Raw genomic sequence first — 7,579 nt, 5'->3', positions numbered from 1 at the left:
TGGGATGTGGGAAGCAGCATAAGCACTTGTTCCTGTCCTAGGAAGATCCAAAGGGGGAAAAAAACTATTGTTTTCTCAGAGAACAACCTTTTCTCTGGTCAATAATCCACCCCCAAATTACTGTTTGGTAAATCACCACATTTTAAATAAGAGAATACAAGCATAGAGATTGGAAGGAAGCATCAAATTAAAAGAGTACTAGGTTTTGGTTTCAGAAAAACCTGGGTGCAAATCCAGATCCTAACCCATTTTTCTGGAAGAACATCCAGTTGTGTGCCAGGCACTCGGCCGGACATTTCACATGTAACAGCTCAAGCCCAAAGAGGTTTGTATTCTTCTTATCATGTAACAGAGGAGGAAACAACTGATGAAACAACAGAGCCCAGATTCCAGTTCAGACCTTGGGAAGGGGAGGGCAGCACCCATTCCCCTGGATGGGGCTGATGCTTTCAGTACATGGTGGGAGAATGGACTTCTGGTCCAAGCACGTTGCTGCAATCAGCTCTATCAGGGAGTCATCTCACTGCCCTTTCCATGAACCTCTAACTGCAAATGCCCTAGGAGGGATAAAAACCAACACCCTAATACTGAACTGGAAGGAGAAACACCAAGCACAAAATCAGAGACTGGAAACTGCTTTGGCATCAGATGCAACTGGATTCAAATGCTGGTTCTATGTTGTATGAACTGTGATTTGGGGCACTTTACCTAACTTCTGTAGGTCTGTTTCTTAATGTGTAAAAGAAGAATAGTGAGAGGTTTAAATGGGATTATAAAGCACTTAGCCTTTAGAAGCACCTCTAAAAGAGTTTCATTTAGAGCAGTTGCTAGGCTCAGGGTAAGGGGGAGCCCTTAGAGGGCTGCAAGGAAAAAGAATGGGACAAGGAAACTCCCTGGGCCACGGACTGCTGGTGGAGTTTGCTCAGACCCCCTTGAGACACTCCCCCTTGTCCATGAAGCAGGACTCTGAACCATTGGCATAGCCACCCCGCACTTCTCACAGCTGCCCTGACCCTTCACAACACAGAAAGGGGCTCCTCTCTGGAATATCTGCTGAAGGCCCACAGGGAAATCAGCCTGGAATCAGCCTCCCAGTCACCATGCCACACAGGGCAGCTGGTCAGAGGAGAGGACCCCGGAATTCAGGGCTGGAAGGTAAGTATGCTGCTCCTAGTTGGGCCCCGGGCCAATTCTTTGGCCAGTTTGAGTCTTAGATTTCAAATTGCGATAGCAGGAGCCTATCTGCAGCCTGTGACAAGGATCAAGTGAAAGAACAAAAAATGAGGTACTCAAATAAATATTATGTCTGATTCTCTTCATGGAGCTGAATCCGGAGGACCCTCAGACAGTAATGCATTTCACCACCCTAGTTTTTCGCAGCAACATCCAGCCCCAAGCCTGGAATCGGTCCCAGTTTCATTGCCCTGAATGCCTCTGATAAGTGATGTCCTTGTCATTCTTTTTCTGAAGATTCAAGGTGAGCAGCTTGGGAGGGGGCTGCTCATGAAGAGGGGCCAGAGTCTGTCTGAGGCACTACCCTGGGCCTGGACATATTTAAGGTCCAAGGCCTCGGGCTTCCCCTCTGTGACCCAACATGGAGAAACGGAGGAACAATAGGCTGTCAAAATGAAGTTCTCCTTCGACCATGGCCCTGAGCTTTGTGGGCCTGTTGGTCCTGCTTTAGACTGGGCCTCGCAGGACCGAGGATGCTGGGGTTTCAAGGCCACAGGAAGGCACTGAACCAGTGGTTGCTGTGGGCGCTGCAGGCTGACCACTGGCACAACTTGGGCACCATGGAACTGGGGCTGGTGCTACACCATCTGACTCCACAACACCTCACCATGGAGGACAGCGACCACCTCATCCCAGACCACCCACACGTGGTACCCTGGAAGGAGAACGTCACAGGGACCCCTGCAGAGCTCACCGACTGCTGGCTCAAGCATACGGATGCCTGGGCAGCCTCTCTCAGCATGGAAGAGGCTCTCCTCCCTCCCCAACTTCAAAGTTCTCATCAAGGCATAACACCTGCAGTACCAGACTATCACAGCCAGAGTGCAGGTCCGCCATAGCACCTACTCTGTGAAGGCCCCCAAGAACTCCGACTTCCAGCCACCTTCTAGCAGCTTATGCCAACCCTCAGCGACTACCTGGAGAACAACCGGACCCACCAGGGTGCGTACCTGGCAGCCACGCTTATGCTCTGGTATGGCAGGCATGTTCTCACTCATGTGAAGGCTGAGGCCACCTCCATGCAAGAGGACCTGTGAGGCAGGAGCTGGTGGACAGTCAGGCCTGAGAGAAAAGTGATGTCACAGAAGCTGCCTCAGACATGTTCTTCCTCATGGTCAAGGCTGGGAAGGGTCCAGCTCCTCCACAACAACGTGCAAAACACAGTGGGCCCCAAGATGCACAGCTAAGGCGGCAGGTCCGTCTGCTCCAGCATCACACGGCAGTCTCTGCGTGCTCCTCCATCCACAGTTTCTACTCAAGTGCGTAGAAGTGCGCACGTAGTGCGTAGGCACGCACTCAAGTGAGCGGTGCGCCCACCTTCCGCCCCCAGGCCAATGTAATCGATGGCTCCTCTTCAGAGGCAGCCCTGCCAACTTCACCTTGCTGAGTGTACTCTGGGAGTGTGACGCTGTATTTCGGCCAGACGCCAAGCCCCTTTGCAAGGCCTGCAGCACCCTGAACCCACGGACCTGCAACGCCTCTTGCCCTGCCAAATACAGTGCCAGTGCACTATGCAGCACATTGCAGACGCCCGGCAAGCCCCGCCCTGAGTGCCAGCAGCAGGCTCAGAAGTGCTGGCTCTTCTTCTAATGCCGCCAGACTGTGAGCACCTCCGGGCAGCAGCGCAGTGTGGTCCACCTAGCTGCTTCAAGGAGGTTGTTGCGCAGGGCTCCTCACCTCCTCCCCACTTCGGGCTGTAATCCTGACAGCTCCAACCTGGTCACCAGGGTCCAATCCTGATCCTCCTGCTTCTACGCACAGGTGCTCTTTGGCAACCTCAAAGTGTGCGGTCAGCAGCGACTTGGCAACCCAGACAGTCTCCTCTGCAGTTTTCTTTAGCTGCTAGGCAGGCAATTCCTTGTCTGTCTCCTGCAAGCCCAAGCAGGTATTCTATCAGGACAGCCCCATGGACCACCCCATGAACTACCCAGCCAGATACCGCTGGCACCAGGCTTACCTCAGTGATGGCTGCCAGATTTTCTCCTACTCAGGGCTGGGGGTCCTTTGAGCAGCAGCAGGTGGCAGGATACCCCTCATTTCTTTCTCAGCCACGCTTGCTCAAGTTCTCTACCCTGGGGGACTCCAGTGGTCAGAGACCCCTGGAAGAGGCTGCAGACAGCCTCTGGCAGCAGGCCAAAATCAATAACTCTCTCCTTGGTGGCTCGGCTCTTGAGCCAAGCTGACTCAGGGTCCAGCAGTGGGGCCATGCTTGCACCTGGGTGGGCACTATAGTGACTGTGGGGCTGTTGCTCTGGGGTAAGGTGTGGCTCAGGTGCTACAAGGAGGGGAATCAGGTGGACTATGGGGCTACTGAAACAATCATAAAGCATCATAGTTATAAGTATACAATGACAAGAATTCTGCCTAAACCATAAAAATAACTAAACATGACTGCTACATCATTACCAATTTAAGCTTTAGCCTATTCTCTTCCTTCTGTCACCTAGATACAATGCAAGATACCCAACCATAGAGTTGACTTCACTTGCTATATTTCCTCAAACTCTCCTCCACATCACCTAACACAAGCTCAAGTCCTTCACAACCCCTTGTCTAACACCCTCTTGCTGAGAGGCCCCACGATTCTCTGTAGTGTGTTCCTCTGTTGTTCTGTCACTCTTGTTGCAAAGGAGCCAGTAAACCCCTCTTCGTTCAAGTACAAGTTGGTCTTCAGTTGGGAGGATCAACAGGGAGATAGAATAGAACTAACTGACCTCAGGACATATGATACAGCTTTGAAGGTGGAATTTTGTTTCTTATAATTGTTATAAAACTCATGCTGTCAGCTTGTTTCCTGCAAATCATTGCCTTGTACCCAAAGACCCAAAACTTCTTTTCCTATGCTTGGTCTAAATTAGAGTTTTTTGTTTTTTTTTTTTCAACCAGGGCCTGATCTATTTGTATATTGAGAAGTGAATTGTGTGTGATTGGCATTTTTTGAAAAATGGCATAGAAAGAAAAGAAAATATAGTACATTCCATGAAATCAACATAAGAATTATTTCATAAAATTTTGTTCAGTTATATATTAGGTTGATCATAATAAGCCCACATCCAATCATTTTTGATCCACCAAAAGGGGCAGTTTTCTATGGTTCTAACTTTATGCTGGGTCACAATGTTAAATGTATTTTCCACTGTGGTCACAGCGAAAATTTTTGAAAGCCACTGTTTTCAGTGGATGCTCTATGATATTTGGAAGGCTTACTTATGATTCTCTTCCCCTTTGTCTCATCCTCACCTATACACAGAAGATATTTTCCTTAGAGGTCCTGCGTAGGTCAGGTAAGCCAGAGCAGATTGCTTTCTCTAACCTCAGGCAGGGAATGTTGAGGAAAGTGGTTCAGTTTCATAATGTTCTTGCAGCACAGGCCTCATCACAACTAGGGTCTCTAGTTGTCATAAGAACAAACTTAGGTTGTCTCATTAAACCCTAACCTAAACACTACAGGTCATGTAGAACCTAGTCCAAATGGGCCCCAGCAGGTGTGAATTTTTAGAGCGAATTCTGAAGGTATATACAGAAGATCCTAGGTGCAGGGAATCCAGAGGCATGACCAAAGAAGTTGACAAGAGTCCTCTGAACTTCTGGATGAACCCAAGCATGTTACTGCACTTCCCTGTATTCCAACTACCCTGCTACAAATTGGAATGTATCAGAGATGCTTTGTCAGGATACTGACATCACAACATTGGTGAAAATTCTGAATCTTGAGAGGAAAAGGTGGCTTTCCTCAGTCTTTTCTTAAATCGCTGTTTCTGAAACAGATAACTACCACTCATAGACACATTCTCTATGTGGAAAAAAAAAAAACCTTTCTAATGGCTTTTTGACATAATCTTCATCAACCCTAATGTAGATAATTCACATTTTATAGGTGAGGAAACTGAGGCTCAGAGGAGTTAATTGACTTGCTCAAAGTGACACCGTAAACTGAAATGTGTCTAACTCAAATACTAAGAATAATAGTGGTTAGTACTAAATATTTATAATTTTCCTTTGCAAAGATTATTTCATTTAATTCTTGGAAAAATGATTTTAATTACTGACTGAGAATATCCCTCTTCTGCTGTAGAGGAAACCTACCTCAGAGAAGTTAATAGCTTTTATAGGATACTATAGCTTAGCACAGCAGTAAAACTATGGGCCTACACTGGGTCAAATACTGGCCTCTGATGAGGCCTTATGCCTCTATTTGGTCCTCTTTAAAATGGAATTAACTATTCTGGGAGGCCAAGGCAGGTGGATTGCCTGAGCTCATGAGTTCGAGACCAGCCTAAGTCAGAGCAAGACCTCATCTTGCATTGCAGCAGGTACCTGTAGTCCCAGCTACTTGGGAGGCTGAGGCAAGAGAATCACTTAAGAGTTTGAGGTTACTGTGAGCTGTGATGCCACAGCACTCTACTGAGGGCAATAAGACTGTCTCAAAGTAATAATAACAAATAAATAAATAAAATGGAATTAACATTAAATTCATAATTCCTAGTTTACTTGAAAAGATTAAATGAGCTAATGGATGCAAAGCACTTTGTAACATGCTTGGCCTTTCTAAATGTGGAAGTTCAAATCTAAGATTTGCCTCTGTTTTAAAAGTGGGACCTCGGAGGCAAATCAGACAGAGCCAGCTCAAGTCCCAGGATAGCTGGTTACTAGCTCTGTAACATGGGAATATTGTCTCATCTCTCTGAGTATTAATCTCATCTATAAAATGGGGATAATAAGAATCCTGTCATAAAATTATTATGATTATTGCAAAGATATCCATTACTACAGTGCCTAGCCTGTTACCTTGAGCTATCTATCGTGATGCCAGGGTGACTGTTCTGGTGATGAAGTGTGGAGGTGAGTGGTAGTTCTCTATGTACCATGAAGAACACAAAGATGTCTAATTAGGGTTCGCAGTTGAGTAAGAAAGATATACACAAAAGTTATTCATTGTGACAATGTGATAAGCTTCCATCATAACACTGTAGGAAATACAAAAAGGAACACAAATTCTAAAAGAGATCTGGTAAAGCTTCTAGGAGGGGACAGGATTTCAGCTGGGCCTGGAAGAAAGATTAGACATGGGAGAGAAAAGGGGGATTTCTCAAAAAGAAACAGTTTGGTGCGGGTCTGGGAGGGAGCCCCAGTCTCCTGGCCTCATCCAGGCACGAGTTCAAATCTGTTTAGTTCTGCTGGCTTGGGAGGATCCTTTCAACAGCAGTGCTCTTTTCTGATAGTCCTAATTCATTTTCCAGAAGAGCCTTCCTGGCTTCAAAAACTGAGCTCCCTCACTGAAGGGGGTGGTGGGGACCAAAACAGAATATAAAATTTGGCCTGAGATAAAGAAGTAGGAGAGGAGACAGAATGGATTACCCTTTTAAGTATGGTGGCCATATAGTTTGTCATCCAGATCCAGAATCTGCTCAAGACTAAAAGGAGGTGCTGTAATAATTACATGGGACAACCTTCATAAACTGGACTGGATGCCAGTCCACCTTTATACATCTATCTGCCATCCAGTCCTGATCTCTAGCTAGCCCTCCAGGTTTCCTCATCCTGTTTCATATATCCACTGTGCTCTTCACACTGATCCTCCAACATGTCATGGCAATTTCTGGCTGTGCCTTTGATGAAATCTAACTCATAAGTATGTAGTCAGGTTTTCATGCTCATGTGTGACATGTGCCTCTCTCAAACCTTTATATGACATTAGCACATTACTTGTCTGCTGTGAACTTAGGAAAAAAAAGAAGCAAAAGAAATTCTAATTCATTAATCAAGACTGGGTTCCAATGTCATCTCCCTTGAATAGATTTTTATCTGTGCTCTCTCTTTACACACAAACACATTCCTTCAATCTCCCTGGAAGATTTAACTTCCTCCTCCTATTCCCCTTAGCAGCCTGTTAATATGACCATGTTCCTTTACATGGAGTTCTTTCTTTACCCAATTGACTGAGCTCTTTTAGTGTGGGGAGGCTCTCTGTTAGCTTACTGCAGTTACTGCCAGAGCTTAGCACCAGGCAGAACCGAGGCAGGTGCACTAAAAGTTTACTGAATGAATGAAAGAAAACCAGAAAAGGTCTTGTAAGACCCCAGGAAATAAAAATACTTTTGAATGACTTGTCCCTCTTAGATTCTTAAATATATTGTTATTTCATTATTAAACTAGTTTGAAGTTCTATTTTACCCACTGTACATTCTAGAGTAAATACAAAGATGAATAAAATCTAGTTTTTATTGTTTTAGTATTCTAGGCAAGTAGACAAAAAATAAATAAATAAGGAATGGGAAAGGGGGAGATGGTAGCACATTGTAGCCATTCACTAAGAGCTCCAAGTATCCGGGTGAAGATGATGCAG

The 7,579-nt window shown here is 45.8% G+C and overlaps 1 pseudogene; it reads left to right on the top strand.

Moving 5' to 3' along the window:
* The first annotated feature begins 6,852 nt into the window (after window positions 1-6,852).
* LOC111722007 lies at window positions 6,853-6,949 on the top strand (annotated as a pseudogene).
* Window positions 6,950-7,579: the final 630 nt, after the last annotated feature.

The sequence above is a fragment of the Otolemur garnettii genome, unplaced genomic scaffold, assembly GCF_000181295.1.
Source record: "Otolemur garnettii isolate 467f Iridium unplaced genomic scaffold, OtoGar3 scaffold00209, whole genome shotgun sequence".
NCBI lineage: Eukaryota > Metazoa > Chordata > Mammalia > Primates > Galagidae > Otolemur > Otolemur garnettii.
Note: the sequence above shows the minus strand (reverse complement) of the source record. Positions and strands in the feature narration are given on the sequence as shown.